This window comes from Nicotiana tabacum, chromosome 8 (genome assembly GCF_000715075.1).
Source record: "Nicotiana tabacum cultivar K326 chromosome 8, ASM71507v2, whole genome shotgun sequence".
In the NCBI taxonomy this organism is placed as follows: domain Eukaryota; kingdom Viridiplantae; phylum Streptophyta; class Magnoliopsida; order Solanales; family Solanaceae; genus Nicotiana; species Nicotiana tabacum.
The window spans coordinates 40880616-40906441 of NC_134087.1; the positions used below are offsets into that span (position 1 = coordinate 40880616).

General features: G+C 34.5%; 2 long non-coding RNA genes across 2 annotated transcripts; one reads left to right on the forward strand and one right to left on the reverse strand.

Annotated features, from left to right (window-relative positions):
* Positions 1 to 9488: 9488 nt before the first annotated feature.
* On the forward strand, positions 9489 to 13830 carry LOC107800274 (uncharacterized). Its single transcript, XR_001651355.2, has 3 exons — positions 9489 to 10100; positions 13248 to 13335; positions 13487 to 13830. It is a non-coding gene; the product is annotated as an uncharacterized LOC107800274 (long non-coding RNA).
* Positions 13831 to 15488: 1658 nt separating this feature from the next.
* Positions 15489 to 18309, reverse strand: LOC107800272 (uncharacterized). The gene is made up of 2 exons (XR_001651353.2): positions 17551 to 18309; positions 15489 to 16563 (listed from the first exon to the last, which is right to left on the reverse strand). It is a non-coding gene; the product is annotated as an uncharacterized LOC107800272 (long non-coding RNA).
* Between the last annotated feature and the right edge of the window lie 7517 nt (positions 18310 to 25826).

The window sequence follows — 25826 nt, forward strand, 5'->3', positions numbered from 1 at the left end:
AGCCCGTCCGTTACTGCCTTGTCTGTTGCTTCAACGACTTCCATGGCCATGTTTCGGTTCTTTCATTGCCATGGACACAGCTAGATTGCTGCGCACGTTGCCATTTCTGCTGTTCCTTCATCTTCTTCGTGCTTCATATTTGTTTTCAATCCGGTTAGTTTGGTTTTGAGTCTATTTCGTTTTTATATTTTTTGAAGTAAAAGCCGATAAGTATTTGATTCTTGTTTGTTTTGTTTATCGTTTGAATTAATTTTTAGTTCATGTTCATGTTGATTGTTAAATTAATTTTCAGATTTTAAAATGGAAGTTTAATTAGTTGTTTTCATGTTTGTATTATTGTTTAAGTAAGTATTTGTTAGTTTGATGTTTGTTAGATTCAAATTGAAATTTAATCAACTATTTCTTCAATTTGTTTCATGTGTTTATGTATTGTTAGAAATTGTTAATATTGTTAAGTTCAAGTTTAAGTTCATAATTGTTTCTTCGTCGATCTTGTTATTTGTTTAAAGAATTTAGTTGTATTAAAGGAATATATTGTTTTAATCGTTTAATCCGTCATGTTTGTTGACTTAAAATAGATTCATTCATGTTCATACTTTGTTTGGATGATCTTGAATCCGAATTTTGTATAGTTTGATTTCTTGTTTACCATTTATGATTATTGCTTGAATTGTTCTCATAATCTTGTTTAAAGTGTAATATAAGAATTGTTTGATGTAATGTTGTTAGAATTGATTTTAAGTTCAATATGATTGAATTTAGAAATCTTTATACTTTGTTTGTTGTTGTTGTTGAATCCGAAAATAGGATTGTTTGTTGCTAAAATATTGTTCAATCAAATTTTAGTTGTTCTTTGTTGTTCAATTCGTGTTCATGTGATTTGTTGTTGAAATGTTGTTAAAATCGTGTTCATGTGATATTGTTGTTATGATGTTCATCCATGTTCATATTGTTGTTTGAACATTGTTAGAAATTGATCATATTGTCTATATTTTGGTTAAGTTTGATTAATTGATGTGTTATAGCTGATGGGTAGTTTGGTAAATTTGTAATACGTTCAGGGGTAGTTTGGTAATTTCGGTAAGGTCGGAAGGGGTAGTTTAGGAATTGTACATTTTGAAATTGTTTATTTGAAGCATGGGGGACAAAATGAAATGGGGTGGGTTGTGATATGATTATTTAATATAAAGGGGGGACAAGATTTAAATTAAAGGGGAATCTTGCATTATTTTAAATAAAGCATGGGGGACAAAATATAATGGGGTGGTGTGATATGTTTATTTAATGTAATGGGGATGAGTGGAAAGATAATGGGTTGGGTAGAGAAAAAGTATTGATTTTAATTAATTAAAAGGTTTATGAGATGTGTTATATATGTGAAGTCTTGAAGACAAAGAATGGGAACAAGAATACAGATAGAGAGAAAAAAAAACTGATAGAGAATAGAAGAGAGAAAAAATTCCGAAAAATATTTAAGTTTTCAAAATAAAAATAAAACTAAAAAAAAAATCTACTGCTTTCTTTCTTTGTTAGAAATTAGTATTAATGGTTGTTGTTTCATTTAAAGCTTAAAAGCTTTTGTTTTTGGGATTACTACTCCACTGGTATGTTACTGGGTTGTTATTGTTGCTGGGCAGTTGTTGCTATTGTACTGTTATTATTGCTGCTGATTCTCATCATCATTTTCTTTTGCTTCCAATATCAGGTACATATCTGAAAATTCATGTCATGAAAAGCTTCAACATGGCAAGTAAATGAAGTTTGATTATAAGGATGTCTTCTACTCATTTAAATTTTATTAGTTTAAGTTTCAGTTTTGTTTTAGTTGGTTAATATAGTATTAAATCAATTGGTAGATTAGTTCTCTTTCTTAATAACAAATGGCTTAGTTATTTTAGGAACGCGATCAACTCATTTCTTTTAATATATGAAATAATGTCAATGATTTTTTTACAAAATATAGAGTTAACGTTTGCAAATATTCGCATAGGCAGAATATAAGAATTGGTTTATTTATCTCAAACCAATCTTCGTAAGCAAAATTAACCAAATAATTATAACTTTGGACTAAAAACAAGTATATGAGAAGGATATGGGATTTACAAGCACGAATTGCAACATTTTATGTCAAGGATATGTAGAAATAGAATTCGCATTAAATGTTCTGCAGAAACTATTAATTTGTTTATCAAATTAATTCTTTTTCCAGTTTTATATGCGATTCAATTTTTGGATATGTTAATGTTGTATCCACGATAAAAATGGTAGTATTTTTAGTTACATGTTTGTTTCTTTTTCATATCATTAATTCTTTAAAATTTGAATAGTTTTGAGGTATATAATTCATACGCGTAAAATAAGACTTGTAGCAACGCCTAATAAATTTTGAATTCTTTGTCAAGAAATTTGGTGGCATCCCAATCGGTAATTCTCCACGATTCTTACATTTAAAAATAGATAGATGCAATAAATATTTATGGAAAATCTATACTACTATTAAGAATCTTTTGCGTGATTAGGGATGCGTTCGCGTAACCTGATTATATTTCTAAAAGCAATTCGGATTATGCGTTCGCGCAACTTCGAAAGAACATTTAATAAAAAGGGGGCTCTTCGGAGAATATCAATATTAATTTCATATAACTCGAGATGTGCGGTTCAATATTTAATTATACAAGAGCGATGAACGTTCATAATTTTATTTTAGCACAATTTCGAACTTAAGTCTTTTTTTTTATATAATAAAAAAATTTCGAAAAAAAAATAAATAATTAATAATTATTATATTGTGTATACGTACGCGTGACACGATTTTCACGTTAAAAAATATTAATATATAAAACGAATACACGTACGCGTGATTCGATTCGAAGAAGGGTCTTTAATTATAAACAATTTAAATAGAAGCGGTAACAATAAAATCATGCAATAAAAATGTATTTAATAAATCAAAATAATCAAGCCAAATATAACAGTTGAGCGACCGTGCTAGAACCACGGAACTCGGGAATGCCTAACACCTTCTCCCGGGTTAACAGAATTCCTTATCCGGATTTCTGGTTCGCAGAATAATAAACAAAGTCATATTCTCCTCGATTCAGGGATTAAAATTGGTGACTTGGGACGCCTTAAAATTCCCAGGTGGCGACTCTGAAACAAACAAACAAATCCCGTTTCGACTGTCCTTTAATTGGAGAAAACTCCCCTTGTAACCTCGCGGGCGCGGAAAAAGGAGGTGCGACAAGAGACAGTAAAGAAACATGTTGTTGGTGGTTCAGAAGCTTAATTAGAACATACCAGTAAGATGCAAATGCAGAGAAAAAATAAGCAAGCTTCCCACAGCCTAGCCTTGGCTTTCAGCCGGCTAGGTAAGGCAGCAATACAAGTAGCAACAGAGAAAAGAGAGAGATTTTAGTGGAGTGTGTGTTTAAACTCAAGTGTTTTATGCCTTGTATTCGTGTGTTTGAAAGAAGAGAAGGTGGGTATTTATAGTTTTGAAAGCATGTAAGAAATAAGGCAATAAATGCACATCTGGAAGTAATCAGCAATCAGAATCAATCAACCAAGTGATTCCCCTTTAATTGAGGAATCACTTTTTTAACGGGGCTAACAGGTTTAAAAGAAGGAAAGAAAATCAGTTTGTAGGTCGACTGGTTATTACCATAAAAGGAAGTAGTAAAACATTGAGTACACAATAGAGTCCAAGTACAAAGATACACTTGTTTTGGGGAAAAGATTCAGCAAGGTAATAAGTAAGGAAAGGGATCAATCACTTTAACAGGCGAATAAAATTAGAGTTAACAAAAAGAGAAGTTTTGAAATCAGTCCCAAAATTGAGAATCAATCAAAGAGGGGCCTCTACATATAAATAGAGTACACAAACGATGGACATGTGCGAGGCCAAACTATTGGCAAAAAAAACATCATGCAATAGTAGCACAAAGTTAGTAGACAGCAAACATTCGAAGAATGATAGTCACGTAGGTCAAGTTTCATTGAATCAGTAGTATAGAGAAAAGAAAAAAAAGATAGAGTATCAGAAGCATGCAAAGGGTCAAGTGCGAAAACCCTTCTGAAAAGCATAATCGAGTTTCAAAGATAGTAAGAACCCAGAATCAAAGGAATCACATAAAGAAAAGAGATGTTGAATCAAAGGAATCACATAAAGAAAAGAGATGTTGAAACAAAGGAACTTCAAATCAAGTCAGGTATTCCAACGAGCAATTTCAAACCCAAAGACATAGGTTTTTCCTTAATAACATTCAAGCTTAGAAGATGATAAACAAATAAATCGCACAATCAGTTTCAGAAACTCGAATAGACCCCAAAAGAAATTAGGGTTTTCAACATCGATCGAGTTTAAAGATGATGAACAAATAAATCAAACAATATTTAGCAAATAGTCTCAGAAACTCGAACGAATCCAAAGAAATTAGGGTTTTTATCACCCATCGAGTCTAGTTATGATAAAAAAGTAAATCAAACAAATACCTAACAAATAGTCTCAGAAACCCCAAAAGAAATTAGGGTTTTTATCATGCTAAACTCAGAAAAGATTTTGAAAAGAAGAACTTGAAGGAAATCCCTAATCAGAAAAAGATGAAGAGTCTTTTTTCTGAAAGCAAAATAAAGAAGCTTCGAGAAGGCATTTAAAAACTCATAGCAAGCATAGATCTAAAGTGAACCTGAAAGAAGTTGATAAGCTCTTAGAGATTAGGGTTTCAGAAGAACCCCAAGTGACGAGAAAGGCCTTGAAAGCCATCGATCTAAACAGGAGAGTCAAGGGTTTGACTTGAATGACCATGGCTGGCCGGAGAAAGGTCAGAGACGACCGGAGAACAGTCATCGAGCAAAGACTGGACCAAGACCCTTTAGAATCTAGTCATGAGACCACAGAAACGAACACGTAGAAGCTATGAGAGGCTGATACAGGTCTTAGATGGTCTTGGAGAGCCATGGATTAGGGTAGATTAAGGTGGCGGCGGCCAGGGTTTGATGTTGTTGTAGAGAGGATTTAAGAGTGGGATTCAAAGGCGACATATTGTGAGAAATGGATTAGGGTGAAGGGGTCGTTTGGGTTTAAAAAGGAAGAGAGTAATGAGAGCCACTGATCTACACGATCAACAGCTGGGATTAAGTGGGAGTCTGGGTGGGTCATTTAAATGGGTAAAGGGTCGGATTTGAAGGGAATTGGGTCGGGGTAAAATTGGGTTCAAATTAGGCTATAATTGAAAGGTAATTGGGCTAGTTTTTAAATAGCCAATTATTCCCATTTATTTTATAAAAATAGAAAATTAAATTATGAAAATAAATTAAAAGTATTAAAATGATTTGTATCATATAATTATCAAATTAAAAATACTATACTTAATTTTTATAGATATAAACGCAATTAAATCTAAAAGAGGCTAATATTGCAATTATATGCAATTTAGCTTTAAAAATACTAAATAAATTTGTAAAAATGTACAAAAATTATTTTAGCTATATTTTGGCATAAATATGAAAATCCAATAAATGAATTAGAAAAATGGTAATTTTGGAAATATTATTGGGTTTTTATGAATAAAATAGGGGAATAAATTAGTTTAAAAATCTTTAAAATTTAAAAAATTGATAAAACAATTGGACATACTTATATATACATACATATGCTATTTTGAAAGTATTTTGTATATTAAAAAATATACAGAAAAAATTGGGTATCCACAGTGGATAGGCATTTCATCAAGGAGAAGCTTGAAGAAAGAAGTGTGTGCTTGCCATCTGTGCCAACATATCAGCAACCAACAAATATTTTTACTAAGGGGTTATTTTAACCAAGATTTGAAAGTCTTGTGAGCAAGTTAGGCATGTCAGATATCTACATGCCAACTTGAGGGAGAGTGTTGATTTGTAATATCTGATTATGATTGTGTAATCAAATCAAATCAAATGAGATATGTTGATTTGTATTATCTGATCATATAGGATCAAATCATATCAGCTAGGTTAGGAAAGTTTCAGATTCTTAGGGATTAGATTAGATTGGAAATACCTCTTTGTTTAGAATCAAGGGATTATTTTCTTTTTTATTGATTTGTTTTCTCCTATAACTTGTGTATTCTTTGACAGAATAATACATACTATTTCGATACCAACACTAACAGATACAAAGAATGTGGTACTGCAACGACCCGACCGGTCATTTTGAGCATTTGCACTTCGCTCGGTTGTTTGAGGGCATGAGTAGCTCCGTATGAAGTATTATGACTTATGTGGATCGTCGGTTTTGATTTTCAGGTTATTCGGAATTCAAGTTGGAAGAATGATTCTCAGCTAGAAGCTTTAAATTTTAAAGGTTTGACCAAGTTGGACTTTTTAGTATTTGACCTCGGATTAGATTTCAGATGGTTCTGTTGGCTCCTTTAGGTAATTTTGGACTTAGGAGCGCGTCCGGATCGTGATTTGGAGTTCCATAGTGGAATTTGGCTTGAAATGACGAAAGTTGAAATTTTGGAAAGTTTGACCGGGAGTGAACTTTTTTATATCAGGGCCGGATTCTGATTCCGGAAGTTGGAGCATGTCCGTAATGTCAAATGTGACTTATGTGCAAAATTTGAGGTCAATCGGACGTGATTTTATAGGTTTCGGCATCGGTTGTGAAAGTTGAAGTTTCAAAGTTCAATGATTTCGAATTGAGGTGTGATTCGTCGTTTCGATGTTATTATGTGTGTTTTGAGGTCTCGAGTAGGTCCGTGTCATGTTATCAGACTTGTTGGTATGTTTGAATGTGGTCCCGAGGGCTCAGGTGAGTTTCAGATAGATTTGGGTTGTGTTGCGCTCGTTTTTTTATGTTTCGACGTCGTTTCTTCAAGCATAAATGGTATCACATTGAACAAATGTGCTCCGATTTCTGTTTTGATTAAAGCATTAGATCCGTATCGTAATTACGGAGACATAGCAAAAATAATTATCAAATTTAGACATCGTATGAGGATTTTATGGTCATTTTACTAAGAATTGGGATGCCAGATTTTTCAAATTAATTACGAAATTGCCACTTCTGCGTATTTAAAAATCTGCACTATTTTCAAATATTGAAACCAACATATCTCCTTCAATATAAGGTGAAATTGAGTGATTTAAGAGCCTAACTTGACTAGAATTTCACAAAGAATCCATTGGAGGCATCAAAAGTAAGTTTCGAGATCTTTTCACATAAGAAACGAGGCAGAACAGTGTTAAAACGAGTGTTTTGTGTATTTAACATATTTTGAGTTGGGAAACTCGGAATTGGGCAATTTTTCGAGACACTTTTCAGCATATGAATTGGGGTAAGTGTTCTATGCTCGGTATTAATTATATTTCATGAATCTATCTTCGATTTTAGCTTTTGGTTGATGAATTTTAAAGAAGAAATTGGGGGTTTTGGCCTAAAGTTTCATAATATGAATTTTTGAGTTTTGAATACCGATTCGGAGTCATATTTGAGTGAAACTAGTATGGTTAAACTCGTAATTGAATGGGTTGATGGATTTCATGTTTTTGTCGGGTTCCGAGGTGCGGGCCCGAATTAGAATTTTTGGACGATTTTGGGCTTTTGATTAAAGATTCGACCCTTTTCGATTGGGATTGGTTTCTTTAGCATTGTTTGATGTATTTGAGTTATTTTTTATTAGTTTCGAGTCATTCAGAGGTCGGAACACGCGTGATGGGATTCTTGGAGCATCGTTTGGCTTGCTCGGTGTCGGAATTGGCTTGTTTAAGATAAGTAACTCTTCTAAACTTAGTGTTGAGGGTATAAAACCCTAAATTATGTGCTATGTGATTGGTGTTGAGGTGACGCACATGCTAGGTGACGGGCGTGTGGGCATGCATCCTGTGAGTTGTGACTTTGTTATTTCCATGGAACTGAATAGTAGCCCTATTTTATTGATATCTGTGTTTTCACCATGTGATAAGATAAATGAGTTGTACATCACGTTTATGCTTTATGCTGATATTTTTGGGACCCCTAGCGGTCGTTTCTTGCTGTCATCTCTTTAATTTCATTGATATTTCATACTCAGTCACATTCATACATTCATATAATATCTCGGTCTCGATTGTTATTTATGGATACATTATATCATTGTTTCGGGTCAACTTTTATGACATTGTGAGCCCGTGGGTGAGACTGGAAAGATTGATGATTGAGTGAAGCCGAGAGCCTGATTATGAGAGACAGTTATGGGACCAGGCTGCACGTCGCAGCATATTTTATTGATTATTAACTAAGGCCGACGACCTGATTGATTTATGCCATGATTGGCTTACTATAGCGCTTGGGCTAAAGGAGACTCTCCGGAGTCTGCACACCCTCAGTGAGCGTGGTTGATTATATTCAGGGATAGATCTTCCCTTGGTATGGAGATGGATCTTCTCCATGAGGCTGGATTGGCATGTTTCCTTGGTACTGGGTGACTTATAGTCAGTAATGTATATATTCCGGGATGAATCTTCCCTGGACCGTATGGGCGATATACAGTACCGAGTGGTTGATTATGATGAGTGAAAGGTCTGATACAGTGAGGTGGAGTATTTTGAGAGTGCGAGCACATGATTCATCTTTGAGATACCTGGCATTGGCATGCATATATGATATACATGCGTAGAGATACATTTTCCTCATGTTGTATGGTATTCCGTCATTCATGATATTCTACACACATTGATATGTGGTCATAGAGAGGTATCTCACACTTGCTATCTGGAAAGAAAATGAAACATCTTATTTATAATGAAAAGGAGTTTTGGAAAAGAAAATAAAGTTTTTTTTAACTATCTCATATTTCACGACGTTTTCGGTAAAGAATTTGAGTTTTCACTAATACTCTTGAAAGCCAAAACTGTAGACATGTAATTTTTGACCCGCGCATTAGAATTACCCTTAATAGTCCTAGTATTTTTAGAATATTACTTGAGCTTATTTCTATATGATTTCACTTTATTATTAATTTTAATTCTATTTTTAAATGCACAAAAATTGAAAAAATACAAAAATAATTTCTTCTTTTCTGTTTAATTCAGGTATTAGGTATTTTTAGAAAGATATATTTCTTTTAACTTATTTTTTTTATATAATCTTTTAAAAATACAAAAAATAGTTTCCACTTTGGTTTTTAGTTTTATTTTAATATAATAGTTTATTAAAATTAATAAAGAGTTATTTTATATTTTTCTATATAGGTATTTTATATTACTTCATAACTAAATTAAATTTTCAGCTTTTCTTAGCCCAAATTAGTAGAATTTCAGAGCTCAATTTAAACCTAGGTCCAAAATTTAACAACCCAATACCCCTGACCCACGCCCCAAGCCCAAACCGGACTGACCCGTCCAATTAACCCGTAACCCGCCCCATAACCCATCTGACCCATCTCCCTCTTTAGTTTAATCCTAGCCCTTCATATACTTTCCATCCAATGGCTATAACTAATTCTTCAAGCCATATAAAACCACCTTTATAACATTTTACACCTAAATCCTAACCCTACAAGACACCTAAACCCTAGCCCTACAAAAGTTCACCCAGCTGCACCACCCCTCTGCCCGCCGCCGAAGTCACCGGAAAAGGATAATCCGGCGACGTGCCTCTCGCTGGTCCCCCATGGTCCCCCCTCTCTCATCTTCTCCTTCTTCCACGTCACCTACCCGTCAAACCTCATGATTCCTTAACTGATTCACGCGTTTTTCACTCTTTTTGTTTTTTGATAGAAAAATGGGATCTATATATAATAGGCTCATTTTCGGTTGTAAGGAGAAGGATTAAAAAAAACTAGGTTTCTTTCTTTGGGGATTTTCGGACTTTCCAGTTTTCTCTTTCTTTCAGATTTCAAACAAAAAATTAAAAAATAAATAAATAAAATACATTTCTGCTTCTTCTATTCCAATTTTAATGGTGATTTTCAAAAATGGAGATTTCTGAAATTTGAAGCTGAGTCGAAGTGTCATTCGAGTTCGCGGTTCCAGAATCGTTTGCCGTTGCTCTATTCGTTTCTAGTTGAATTCATCATTCAATCTTCTGCTTGTATTCTTCCTTCCACCGGACAGAAATATATTGGAAAATTTCATTTCAGGTATCCTCTGTTTTTCTCACTCTTGTTAGTCGATTGTGTTGGTCAAAGCATGACGGGAGCCTAGGATTAAATAATCAAATTATTGTTAGTAGAAGCGGATTTTTGAGAACTGCAGATTGTGCTGAATCCAATTGAAACTTCTTCATTACATGTGTTCTATTTTTTTACTCTTTGTGATGAAATGCCTTGTGATTCAGATCTGCCTCGATTCAAAGTGTCCAGTTGAAGTGTTATTTTGACTTATGATAATCTGAATTGATGAGTCCTATTTTGTACTGTTAGAACCAACTGGGATAGTTCTTTTTGCTTTTGTCAAGTGCAAAATTTTCATGTTAGTGCGCATTAATCGCTTTGGCAACGACTTTGCATAAATCAGTATATTCCTTGGATTTAAATGAAATCGAATTCATACTGCTTTGCCATTAAGGTTTCATCCTCCTCTTCTATGCTTGTTGGTGATAGCATCAGATTGGTTTGTATAAATGTCTGTTTTATTATTGAATGTTGAAAGTTGATTCGGGCTTAAGTTGATTTTATTCCTGTCAGTTTAGGTGTGAGATGACGGCTGGAATTTCTTTGAACATGTTTACCCTAACCCCTCTAAATTGTGCCACGAATTTCTTGCCTTAAGCGAGCCAGATTGGTTTTGTTTTTTGGTGTAAAAAAATAGAAAGCGTTCCAATGCCAAATGCTGTTGAGTCAATGATAGGTTTTTGCTTGGGGTTCTTCATTAGTCTTTTGATTATCTTTGTTAAAATTGAATGCTCAATCCATATCCTGGAAGCATGTTTTAAAGTCATTGTTTGAAGCTATCTTATGTTCACTATGGTTCACTGTTTGTGCGTAAGTTGTTGAACTCTTTTGGATAGATTCACTGTCAAGCAGATTAGGATATTGAATCAAATTTGGAGATATGAAGTTCATCCAGTGATATTGCTTTAAATTTTGAAATCAGCTTGTAGTTAGTATCGTGCCTCGATTAAGTTTAATAGGAAAATTGTTTTGGATTCTTGTCCATTTTTGAAGTACGTGTAAGTGCAAAAATCTTGAACATTAATTGGGTTAGATGATTTCGTATGCTTGGCAGTACAGTTTTCATTTGGTTTCAATTCTTTGCTATTTCCCTATTTGGATTTAAAATATTTGAGTCGAAATCATCTGGATAAGATTAACGTGGTATCTGATTTGCCTTGTCTAAGATTCCGAACCATGGTTTAAGAATAAGATTAATTGGGTGATGTCAATAAGCTTTAGATGGCTCTTGTCATGCCTTGATCTACCGTTTCTTGACTTATTTGTTTTTTTTGTTTTGTCAAATTGTTATCTTTCCCTCCTCTTCTATGTGTTTTATATGTTGAGTACTATCTTTGTGTGTGTAGATAATTGGAGTAAGTTATTTTGGACGATTGATTTATGGGGTCGTGTGGTAATGAGGTAAACTAAGAAATTTTACAGGAAAAATCAGCATGCTGTTAATTCATTCTCACTTAGCTTTCTTTTATCTTATTTTATTATCCTATTGTTTCGAGTGTTAGGAGCATGTTTTAGGCTGACCACATTTGGGTAGCCAAATCTTTAGGGCGTTTATGTTTTAGTTTTGTTGAGGCGAGAGGTTGTCCCTTTAGTTGATTATATTATCCGGGGAATGCTCCGAAATACTTTGTAAATATTCTGGAGGCCGTGACGAATTTGTGAAGGAAGCATGGTGTAGTATTTTGTTTTTATTCTTATTTTTATTTCTATTTTTCTTTTTATTTAGGCAGGGAAAACCTTGAAACTTTTTGTGTTCGTCTTCTTTTGTGTATTTTTACCTTAATTCGAATATTTTAAAAGCCAACTAGATCATGTATGCAAACGTACTAGTTACGGGACTCGGGGAATGCCTAACACCTTCTCCCCGAGTCAATTGAACCCCCTTGCCTGAATTTCTGGTGCAGACTTAGTTTGAAGTCCAAAGTGTTTTAAAAGGAAAATTATTTTTAAAAACGGTGACCTTGCACACCGAAACCAATGTCAGGTGGTGATTCTGAGTTATTTCCTTTTGAACACAATTTTGTCACTTTTTAATTAAAAACTCTTTTGAGCTTTACAAATCTCTTTATATATTTTAATGGGTTAAGTGAGTTGAAAAAAGGGGTGTGACAGCTCTGGCGACTCTGCGCGGGGGAGTTGTAGGTTCGAGCGGATATTTGATCTCGTTGGCTTTTAGGATATTCGGTTGAGGTGTTTGTTTGTTTTTATTTGCTTTGTTTATTTGGTTTGTTTGTCTTATTTCCTGTTTTGTTAGTTATTTGTTTATCGTTTTTCCTTATGTGTTTACCGCTTTATAACTGTCATCATATGCATTACCCGGTCAATTCTTTCTGCAACAAGTCTTTCGGAGTATGTTTGAGCTCACATGACCTTTTTGTGAGTCACCCGTGTTTTTAAGGGGGTTGGCGTGGAAGCGTGGAATGGGCGGACAGCTAGAGCAGCCGCCATCGACCACATGCCGCCCCGAATTGCCTTGTCTAGTGAACCACAAACATAGGTCAGCCTTTAGGTCATGCTTATGTGCATCATATCATTTAAACCTAGCAGAGTTCGGTCTCAGGCACCGTGTCCCATTTTAGGAGGCCTATCCAAATTATGTCAAAATGGGCTTATGGCCCAAAAGGACATTTAATCATCCATATGTGCTAAATACTTTATCCCTGAGTTACTTCTTTATTTATATGCTTTACATTGTTATGAACTGTTATTCGATATTGGTGTTGGACCCGACCTATGTTTCAGCTCATCACTGTTTTTAACCTGAGGTTAGGTTTGTTACTTTTTGAGTATATGAGATCGGTTGTACTCATATTACATTTCCTACACAGCCCGTGCAAATCCCGGATGTCGATGTTGCTATGTTCAATGGTTGCTGGATTTGAAGGCGTACCTACGTTCCTGCTGTAGTTGCCTTTTGTTCACGGTAGCCTTAGGCTATAAAATTCTGTTTATGTACTTTTTAAGCAGAATGTGTTTTCTTCATATCAGCTTTGTAAACTCTAATTTTAGAAGCTCATGATTTATACTACCAGTCCTTGGAAAATATAATAGATCCAAATAATTTATTTATGTTTAATTGACTTATTAACATTATTGGATTTTGGATCGTGACAGATACAAATGTTGCATAAGAAGATGACAGTATCTTGGGAAATAAATACCACTTGTGAGGATATTTGGAAGTTGATGAGATCTTTCGAAGGTATCAACATTATATATATTCCTAGAACTTAGAATGTGCTAGCTCGTAATCTAGCTAAATCATCTATTTCACTTTTACGTGTGGTTTCTTGGGATTCTGTTTTTTCAAGTTGGGTTGTAACTGATGCAGTATAGTCTTTTGAACATTTCAGACATGTTATGAAGTAATAAAATTCATTTGTTTACGGAAAAAACATTTGGAAGCAGCAGCTAACTGGACTCGAGAACATCTGTGCCTGAAAGATAAACAAAATCATGAATGAACTTTGACTAATCGTGTTATAGTATCAGCCAGTGACATATCTTTTTGTTGGAGACATGTAGTGGTATTCCCACACATAAACAGGAGAAAAGAGATTAATGGTGATAGCTAATCTGTTGCTGATTGTGATAAAGTTCAATTGAACAAACGCCTGTGAAATTCTTCAGGACTTACTTCTGTATTTAAATATTACTCTCGACATTAGCATATAATGATGAAATAATTTGCACTGAATATCTTCCTACTACTTGACCAAAAAAAAATTACAAATTGATTAACTGCAAGGACGTTACAGAAAGCAATCCCAGATCTTGCAACTAATTATTAAAGAACTCCTATTTATCTGAAGAGGGTCGTGGCAGGCAACTTAACATGAGTTTTTTTTTTACCAGTTAAACATAATATATCACTGAGTAATCAATATTACATTTGTCATTCCTTTGGCGTATCTTGAAAATGAGGTCATTAGGCAACTTTTAAGCATGTCTGAAGAAGAGTTGGGCTGCCAAGTAATGGCCTATTACATTACCATGTGATTCAATCATCATGGGTTATTATATCCTTTCAGTGATCAATAAAGATGTCATTCCTTTGGCGTATCTTGAAAATGAGGTCATTAGGCAACTTTTAAGCATGTCTGAAGAAGAGTTGGGCTGCCAAGTAATGGCCTATTACATTACCATGTGATTCAATCATCATGGGTTATTATATCCTTTCAGTGATCAATAAAGATGTAGATGCTGGAGTTCTACACAACACATTCTCCTCTCAATCACTACTAGAACTCAGGTGATTTTCGTCCAAGGCTTTTCGATCGAAATCGGTCGGAAATAAGAGTATTTGGTCGCAATAAGTCAAAAAAAAAGTGCCTGATAGCATAAAAATAAAATTTCCGACCGATTTCGGTTAGAAATTGGTCAAATATTTGGTCATACTTGTATATTATGTACAAAAATAATTATTTATTAAAAATTTACCAAATTTTCGACCGAATTCGGTCAGAAATTGATCAAATATTTGGTCATACTTGTATATAATGTACAAAAATAATTATTTATTAAAAATTTACCAAATTTTCGACCGAATTCGATCGGAAATTGGTAAACTATTTGGTCATACTTGTATATAATGTATAAAAATAATTATTTATTAAAAAAATTTCAAGTTTCCAGTCGGATTGTTCTTTCAAATTTTGTCATATTTCAAAATTTTCAAATAATTCGATCGGATTGTTCTTTTGGTTGTTCAATCCTATTGTTATTTGAGACCAACATTCATGGTTTTGCTCTTTCCGTTATATGCTCTCCAGTTTTAGCTATTTTGGGTTTTGAATGGCATTAGTTCAACACCTATTAACTACTAGTTTTAGCTTAGTTTATCAGTGGTAGAATCGAACAATATGCTCACTTTTCTCCTTTTCTTTTTTGTTCTCATTGATAGGAGTATTATTTAGTATGTAACTTCCTTGAGTTGAATCTCTGAAATAAAAATGGAATACTGGCAGGATTAGCATGCCACTTATTTCATTCACCTAATCAACTATGGGCAAACACTCTTATTTATAAATATAAAAACAAACGTATAATACAAAATTCATCTTATATTTGGAAAAATATTATGTTAGGTTGGGAAAAATGCCAAAGTAGCATTCAATGGCAGGTAGGTACGAATTCAAAAATAAACTTCTGGACGGAGCCATGGAATGCTTCGAACACCACAGTTAGATCTTTATTACATGGTCCTATACCTTTAGAACATACTACAAGGACTATCAACACTTACAGAGATCATAATAATTGGAAATGGGCAGAAATACCTTTTCACATTACAAACTCTTTTAAAAATGAATTCAACAGGATTAATGTACCTATCTACACAAACAAAGCGGATACTATCTCTTGGGGACTATCCAACAATGGTAAATTTACTGTCCAATCAATGTATTCACAATTACTACAGCAGGATTTAAAATTACAACAACACACATCCACTTATAATTGGATTTGGAAGATTCAAATACCACCCAAAATAAAAATATTCCTTTGGCTTGTAATGCATAACAGGTTGCCAACAAAAAAATACCTAAATCATATAGGAATCACAGTAGATGACCGATGTCAAATATGTAATATAGATCTGGAAACTATTAATCATATATTTTTAGAATGTTCTAACATAAAACATATATGGAATGACTTGGTATACCAAACTTTATCAACAATATAACTACATACTCTCATCCATCAGGTTGGTTAATGAAACTCATTATTACAAAGTACAACAACATGCCTTACCGTATAAATAGCAAAACTTTTATTTCGTACACATTATGGGATATTTGGATTAATCATAACAATCACAATTTTAATAATACACAACAACACATATCACTTAAAAAAAATTACTAACCATGCACTGAAATTTACCTATTTAGCTGCAAAGGTAGCAACAACCAAAATCCCTATAATGCAACCTATCAAATGGATACCCCCTAAACCAAACTACTACAAATTAAATACGGATGGAGCTATATCAACGTTAACTCAGAAAGCAGGTATAAGAGGAACCATACGCGATTCAAATGGAAATTAGATTATAGGTTTTGCAGGCAATTTGGACAATGCCACCATCATCCAGGCAGAACTAAAGGCCCTATTCCATGGACTGAAATTGACAAACAGATACAATTTGGTCCCGCTGGAAATAAACATCGATGCATCAGAGGTACTTACAATGTTAAAAAAGGACAACATCATTTATACTAATATACTCACTGATTGCAGGTACCTCTTGGACCAACTGCATAGTGTTACCATTGCACATACCTATAGAGAGGGGAATGAGGTGGCTGATGGTTTAGCAAAGGCGGGATGCAACATGGCCTCTAATGAAAGACCATCTATTTTTGAAGAGCCACCGGATTTTTGTGAGCACCTTTTTGCAAAGGGATCAGGAAGGAGCAACTCGCTTTAGGAAGACAACATGCACACATCAGGAACAAGAGGAGGACATGAATCATAACACTTTTTGGAATTACGACGTTGCTGAGGAAACAACTGCCTCCAATGGAGTAAATGGGGTGGATAACACAATTAGAATAGATAGTATTAATCCTTGTAATAGACAACTATCAAACAACTATATTATCGATGCACAGGCATCACCCTCTCTCTAGTAATTTTATTTATGTTTAATGCAATATTATGTTTCGCACAAAAAAAAAAAAGGAATAGGTGAAATCTATAGGGAATAATTTGACTGAGTTGAGATGCATAATTTCATGGCAATTCAGAAAATAAAGTTTTTATTCATGTTAGTTTGTAGTTGGGTTGGGGAAAACACAATCGGAATCCATTTGAATTATTTTTGCTGACCATGTCTTGTTAGAGTTAAAGAGGAATCTTTGGACCTTGTATTCTTTCAATCTTTTTCCCCCTACTTTGTGAAGTTCTATAATTTTTTAGATATATACATTATGCTTTCAATTGAATGATGTTAAGGTTTACGCAACAGGATTGTTTCTGGATTACTCAGTTACTAGTGATTAATTAATAAAAGAACTTTGTTTATTGTCTAAAAAAAATTTAAAAGGTTGCAAGTACATGTCACCACTTCTATAGTTTAGCAGTAGCAACTTAGATGAATAATCAAACTTTGGCATATATCATGCTCCTTGACAAACCAAATAACCATATAAAGAGAAAGAGTCACCTTCTTGTTTGTGTTATTCCTCCATCTTCAGGAACAATATATAGGCAATTTCCGCAAAAAAGAAAAAAAAATCAATACTTAGCGAACGGCTATCCACTAAGCAAATCGGTATTCATCATTTACCCAACATTTCAATTTACACAAATTCACACACATGAAATTGAATATTTAGATTCCATAAATATCACTCTAAGTTTGAACTAGCATCCTACATATATATATATATATATATATTCTACTGACCTTAGGGAAAACATGCGTAATCAAGTATTTCTGATTTCTCTTTCTGGTCATGTAAATAGCAACTCTATTAGGGTGATATGATCCCCTTGATTGGTGCAAACATCTCTAGCTAGAAACAAAATGATTAAAGCAACTATCTGATTTGATGCTTGAGATGGAATTTTTTTTTTATCAGTTTCAGGAGATCATCTGGGATAAAAACCGCTGTTAGATATCTGATACTGCCTCCGTTTCAATTTATGTGCACAAGTTTAAGAAAAAAATGAAGAGTTTGTAATTTGTTGTCCTAGACAAGTCTAAATGGAGCCCAGAGTATTTGTGTGGTTATAAAAGCTTCTCATTAAGGATAAAGTTGTAATTTTAAGCTAAATTGTTACCAAATTTAGAAAGAATTCATTATTTTTGGAACAGACAAAAAAGGAAATGAGTTCACAAACATAGAGGAAGTACGAGAGAGATTTGAAATTTTACAGGATTAGAACTCCTTTTTGTCTCTGTGCATTTTGAACCGTGTTCCAGTCGTTGGTAATCCAAGCGGCCATCGTTGGCACTCAGACTCCTCTCCATCTCTGATAAGTTTTCTTTTTGGGTATATACTACCTCTGCCCTTAAAGTTAAAAATCCTCTGTTTTTATTGATTGATCTATGAAATGAGACATGACACACTGTTTTATGCCTGCAAGTTAGACCTATGCACTTTTCATGCTCCATGTTGGAAAAATTGGTGGTTATGTATATTACTTTAATTTATTGTATAAAAGTGGGGATGGTTTTGAAAAAGTGGTACTTAATGAAGAAGATTTGGGCTTAATTATTTTTAAATGTACCCTTCTTGATGGTCTCTTGGCACTAATAGTGGAAGCTGACCCTAATTTTGGACTGTTTTTTAGTGTCAGCTTCATGTCATATGGATGATGGAGGTTTTAAATTGTAGTAGTAGTATTATTAATTTATTAGTTCTCCACTACCAAACATTCCTATGCAACTTTTATTTATTATTCCATATAGTTTTAGTAGTGTATCACCAAGATTTACATATATATCATGTCGAAACATATGGCTTAATATTGCACAAAATCCTGATTAATTGAGTGTGCTAACAAATTATAATTTATTATGTAACTTAATTCTATAAATTAATTTGAACTTTGATTAATATAATTTATTCGTTCTTTATGTAAATGGAATATCATAGTTGGATGTATAATAGGAATTATCCTAATCGTCGGTTTTTAGGGAGGAATTTATAGAAGGGGTTAAGGAATTTATTACGCATGCAATGTCACTTGAACCGTTTCGAATTGGAGGGTTGATTAGGTGTCCTTTTGCGAAGTGCAAGTGTTCGCATTTTTTTTGGATCGGAGGATGTTAAAGCTCATCTTTATAAAAAAGAGTTTACGGATAATTATTTTGTGTGGACTAGTCATGGAGAGATTGATGGTAGTGATGTTGTATTTCATAACGTAGTTGTTGGTCAAAGTAGTAGGTTGGTGGAGAATAGCGTTCAATATCCTAGATACCATGAAATGGTTGCGGATGCTTTAGGGATGCACTTCGATTTTGAAACCCATGAAAGTATTGAACAACCTCCTAACGAAGAGGCAAAATATTTTTATGAACAGTTAGAGGCCGCTAGTCATCCACTAAGACAAGGGAGTATGCACTCTCAGTTGTCTGTTGCGGTTAGATTATTAAGTATCAAATCAGATACCAATATTTCTCAAGCAGGAATGGATTCTTTCATTGGCCTTATGAGTGAACTAGTTGACCCAGCTTTCAACATACCTGAAGATTTCTATAAGGCTAAAAGATTGATTTCTAAGTTAGGATTCTCATCTATGAGAATCGATTGTTGTGAAGATGGTTGCATCTTAGCATATTGTATTATAAGGGTGATGTAGATTTAGAAAGTTGTAAATTTTGTGAAAAATCTCGTTTTAAGCGGCTTTCCAGCGGGAAAGGCTGCGGTGAAGTTGATGCATTACTTACCCCTTATTCCTAGATTAAAGAGGTTGTACGCATCGATGAGTTCCGCTCATCATATGAGATGGTACTATGAAAATAGAAGGCCGCCCGGTGTTATATGTCATCCTTCAGATGGGGAAGCTTGGAAGCATTTTGATAGGACGTATCCGGATTATGCTAGTGAACCAAGGAATGTTCGGTTGGGTTTGTGTGCTGATGGTTTCACGCCATTTTCTGTTTCTGCAACACCATATTCATGCTGGCCGGTCTTTATTACGCTGTATAATCTTCTGCCTGAAATGTGTATGACTAGTCCATATATTTTTTTATAAATTGTGTTATTTCCGGTCCCCGAAATCCAAAGAGTTTGATTGATGTATATTTGCAACCTCTGATTGATGAGCTTAAACAGTTGTGGTATGATAGAGTCGAGACATATGATATATCAACTAAGCAAAATTTTAACTTGCGTGCTAACTTAATGTGGACCACTAATAATTTTCCTACGTATGGAATGTTGTCTGGGCGGATGACTGCCAGAACGTTAGCATGTCCTTACTGCATGAAAAATGGTAAAGTGTTCACTTTAAGACATGGCCGAAAGCAGTCATGGTTTGATTGTCATCGTCAGTTTTTGCCAGTTGATCATGAGTTCAGAATGATGAAGAACGCATTCAAAAAGAATACAATTGAACATGATTTTCCACCTCCAATTTATTCCGGTGAGGAAATTTGGGAGAAGGTTCAGAACTTCACTAAAGTTACTGAGGCCCCACCTTCTAGATTTCTTGGATTGGTGTTACCCATAACTGGACAAAACAGAACATATTTTGGGAGTTGCCATATTGGAAGGATAATCTTCTCCGGCATAATTTTGATGTCATGCATATTGAGAAGAACTATTTTGATAATTTATTCAACACAATGATAGATGATAAGAATAAGACAAAATATAATCTGAAGGCTAGACTGGACTTACAAGAATATTGTAGGCGACCTGAATTACATTTGCAATCTGGGAACAATGGTAAGGTGTTCCAGCCCAAGGCCAGCTACACATTCACTTTGGAACAAAGACGACAGATTTGTGAGTGGGTTACAAACCTAAAAATGCCCGAGGGCTATGCATCGAACCTGGGAAAACGTGTTGATATGGTTGAGGGAAAGCTGACTCATATGAAAAGTCATGACTGTCATATATTCATGGAAACCTTAATCCCTATTGCATTTTGTGGATTGCTTGAAAATATATGAAAACTCATCACAAAGATAAGTTTGTTCTTCAAAGATTAATGTTCTACCACATTAAGGAAAGAAAATCTATTTCAAATGAATTAGAACATTCCTGTGATCAGTAATAAGCTGGAAAGGACTTTTTCCATGTAGTTTCTTTGATGTAATGGAACACCTTCCAATTCACCTTGTACACGAGGCGCGACTTGGAGGCCCGGTTCAATGCAGGTGGATGTATCCATTCGAGAGGTAATGATCAAACCTTGATTTATTCTTGTAATTTTCTTTAATGTTATTGTCTAGTATGACAATGTGCAAGACTATCGGCAAGTGTAAACGATTTGTTAAAAAGTGGAATAGGATTGAAGGATCCATATGCGAAACCTATCTTGCAAAGGAAACTGCCCATTTTTGTTCTTACTACTTTGCCAGTCATGTGTCATGTGACATGTGCTAGAAATAGGCCCAATTGGCACAATGTGGTGATTGAGATTGATACATTATATCCACCAATGTCCATATTCAATCAACCAGGCCGAGGCTCTAAAGATTGAACAAAAAGGGGCCTAAGTAGTATGGAGTACAAATCAGCTTCAAATCATGTGTTGCTAAATTGTCCGGAAGTTTAACCATTTCTAAAGTAAGTGTTGACGTAAGATTAATTTACATGGTCTGCTATTTAATTTGGTTGATACAATTAACAAATAATTTTCAATATGTCGCTTAGTGACTTCATGAGTCAATTTGATCATGGTGTTGTATATTCTACATTTGAGGCATGGTTTAAAGAGTGTGTAAGTGCATCTTACATACTTTCTCACATGTGAATATACATACTTATAAATATACTTGCTCACTTGTGATTTATTTACCCCTATATGTAGGTCAACAATCCAAACAACGATGTTAATCAATTTTTGAAAGACATATCTTGGGGACCTGCACCTACAGTTACGACTATGTCTAAGTATTATGTGAATGGTTACAAATTTCACATCGAGGAATACTCGAAGTATAAAAAAATCAATAATAGTGGGGTGTGTGTCAAAGGTGGTGAAGACAACTAGGATGGGAAAAATGATTATTATGGTATGATCAAAGAGATTCTAGAATTGTCATATTCAGGTAGGCCAAATAAGAAGATCATACTTTTCCGATGCATGTGGTTTGACCCAACATCTAGAAGAGGTACAAATGTACACTCGCAATACAACATAATTGAGGTTAATAAAAAGAGGGAGTATGATCCTTTTATAATTGTAGAAAGAATTAGGCAAGTGTACTATGCTCCATATCCATTGCGGAGGGATAAGGCTGATTGGTTGGTTGTAATCAAAACAAAGCCTGTTGGTAGGGTGGAAGTTGAGAATGTGCTAGATGTTGCTTACCAAAACGATACCTCAAGTGTTAACCAAATGGTGAATGATCAGTTAGAAAATTACTTGGAGCATCCTCAACGCATATTAATAGGAAGTTGATATGGAGTAAATAACATTTATAGAAAATGAGGATGAAGAATCACCTAATAAAAATGAAATAAGTGAAGAGGAAGTATTTTCAGACGAGGAAGGATACGTCGACAAAGACGACTAGCATGTTAGTTTTTTCAAGCGCCCTCAACTTATATAGATTTATATTCTCAATTCTAACATTTTATTTAATTTATGCAAATGACCGGTAGGGGTCGAGGTAGGTCTAGGAAGGATAAAAGGCCTATTGATCATGATGATGGTGCTACACCCTCGTTTCCTTCCACTCCACACTTGCATCCCTCTGCTGCTGATGGCCGACAGCAATCTTCTAGGCACAGATCTATTCCACCACATCCATCTACTCATCATACTATCCACCATTTGCCCACCCAGCATTATTATCACCATTCTCCACCACAGGGCTATACCCTTCTTCCTTCTCATGATCCACCCAATAGTTACATGGGTGCATCCAGTCACCAGTCATAGAGCCATGTGGTACGCCCGTCATCTTCTCCATTTGCTTCATCTCTAGCTAGATTTCATCCATCTAGATTTTAGTCGGTCGGATCGCAACAATGGTCTAGATCGCAGCATGGGTCTAGATCAATGTAGGGGTGTGGATCGCAGCCATATTCATCAAAGACCTCATTTTCCTCTCCACGGAGTTCGTCTCCTAGCATTTCTAGACTTCGTCTTCGGGATAGTAGCACTGAGCCAGATGCCCTCCCCTTCTGCGCACGCTTCAGATTCATCGGAGGGTGATGATCCAGATGATGTGCGTTATGATGGATCATCATCAGGCCTAAGGGCAATGGGTAAAATTTATTTATTACTTCTTTATTATTGCTGAATTGTAATATCTACTCTTGTTTATTTAATGTAATTTCTATGTTGCAGGTTCATTCCTAATACTCGGGTTACAAAGATAATCACTAATATTCTTGGTGCATTGTATTTGGCACCCTATCCGACTTGGAGTGACTTTCCAAAGAGTCTCGTGCAACAGATATTCAACCAATTTAAGGTTTTAATACAATTCTTATATATTTAAGAGTTATATTAATAATATTTTTATCTAACGTTACATACTTTATCTGCAGACTAAGTGTCCCTGGGAGGACCGGTATAACCGTGAAATTCATAAAAATTAAGGGTACAAATGCCATAAGAGACTCTGTGATTCCTTCTGCTCTGCTCGAAGGGTTAAAAAGAAGCCTTCATGGGTTCTACTGGATGTATGGGTGGATCTGCAGAGTGAACAGGGAAAGAAGGCCCGAGCATTTGAGAAAGGTGGGTCCTTGTACTATTTGGGTTCAAGGAGCATGGGGGATACGAAAAGACAACTGGTAATTTCTTAAAATATTTCGGTCTATTTTTATCGAACTATATTTATATATCTCCCAGTTTTTCTTTTTCAAATTAATCATAAAATTCGGTCCACTTGACTTTATATCAACATAGTGTTATCAACATTATGGGAACAAAATTTTTGTGACGAAGCGGCAAAATCATATAAAACACTCCATGCATTTTGGTGTCTTATGAATTCTATTTACATATTTTAGTTTTTTGCTATTAATTATAATAATTAAGATTCAACAATCTTATAGAATATGTTCCAAATATTTAATTTAACTTCTCTACACGTAGCATCTGCTTATATATTATGAGATTGACAGTACTCGATATATCATCAAGAGAATCATATAGTATGTTAGTATTCGTGAACATGGAAACGATCAACATCTGGGTCCATGTCACGCTTATAATTGAATCCAATCCTTTATGTTACTTTGAATTCATGATTAATGCACACTACCTAGTTTACATGATTCTCTACTCTTATTTGCATTTTCATTTGCAACTTCTCCTAACAAGTTATAGCTGAAATCTAACAATGCATGAGAAACCGACCGTAATACATTTATTGATTAACCATGTATTTAGCTTAAATATAGGAAGAGTGAAGCTGAGGTGAGACTAGATGGGAAATGCCTAAATGCAAAAAATTCAAATGTCCGGGCTTGTTAGCAATGTGATAGAAGAAGATTTTACGCATAAAATTAAAGTAGATAAGATGGTTGAAATAGAGAAGTATCACCAGAGTGTCATGTGATAAAAGAATATATACATGCCAAAGTAAAAGACAAGTTTTATTGAACAAATGTAAGACTAATATGATATGAGAGTGAATGTTTTGGCCTTTAAAATCCAACATATCCAGACAATGAATAATTTGGTCTATTTTTATCGAACTATATTTATATATATTAATTTTGTTAACACGTTTTATTATATTTGTAGGAAAAAAACTAGGAGGAAGATGAGTCATGTTGAGTTCTTCATGGAGACTCACATCCGGAAGAAGGAGGCACCGACAGATCCAACTAGATGGGTTGAGGACCGGGCGGAGAATACACACGTAAGTTTCATAACTACTATAAATATTTATAATAATATATAGTTAGTAATTTTTTATCTTCTAAATAAAGGGTTGTTACAATATCAATTTGGAGGAGTACACTAAGAGCTTGCCACCGAATGAGCAAGCGACCGTCCATTTCAAACAAAGAAGCGTAAAGGATATGGTTGGATGTTGTCGGTGGTCCTAAAAAGGGGATAGCATACGGTCTTTCAGATAAATCATTTCAGCGCTACAGGGCAGGATTGCAAGGTATAGGGACTTCCGCCCAAGGCGAGGCGATTGATAGGTCGACTATATTGTCTATGGAACAGAAGATCGCAAAGCTGACAGCAGAGCTTGAAGAGACCAAGGCTAGAGAAAAGAAGAGAGATGAACAATTTGGTACCCTTCAAGTTCAGCTAGAAAGGAGGGACGAACAATTTAATCTCCTTCAAGGTCAGCTGACCGATCTTCTTGCTAGTGGTGTTTTTCCCATTCCCCGATCTCGTCCTCCTTCCCCATGTGCCGGCGATGAAGGTTCTAGGAGTGAAGATGGAGATGATGCTACATAAAAAACTCATTGAATGTTGTGTATTGTTAAACAAAGTTTTGAACTTGTCAATATTTTGTTCTTGTTGGTTATTTGAATGATGATTATATTGTTATTAAATATTTTAGTAGTTATTGTTGTGGTTATTAGTTGTTGTAGTTGTTATTAGTTGTTGTTGTTGGTTAATAGTTGTTGTTGGTTATTAGTTGTTGTTATTTTGTTAGGTTTTCAAATTATGGTTGAATGACAGCAATGTTAGCTGCCATTATAAGATATATATTGGTTTAAATTGGCAGGTGATGTAGCTTAAAAACAGGCATTTTCTGCCCAGTTTTTACCCAGATTTCCAATCAAATTCGGTCGGAAATTATTTTTTCCCAGAAATTCATAATTTCCGATTGAATTCGGTCGGAAATTTCAAATAAATTCTCCAGATTATTGAAATTTCCAACCAAATTCGATCGGAAATTATGAATTTATATTTATTTTTAAATAAGTTAACAATTTACAAATAAATTAATAATTTTTTTTTAATTTTCCGACCTATTTTGGTCTGAAATTTGAAAATTAAAAAAAATATTTAATAATTTCCGATCGATTTCGGTTGGAAAATAAAGTTTGACAATCAGTCAATGCATTGAAATTTCCG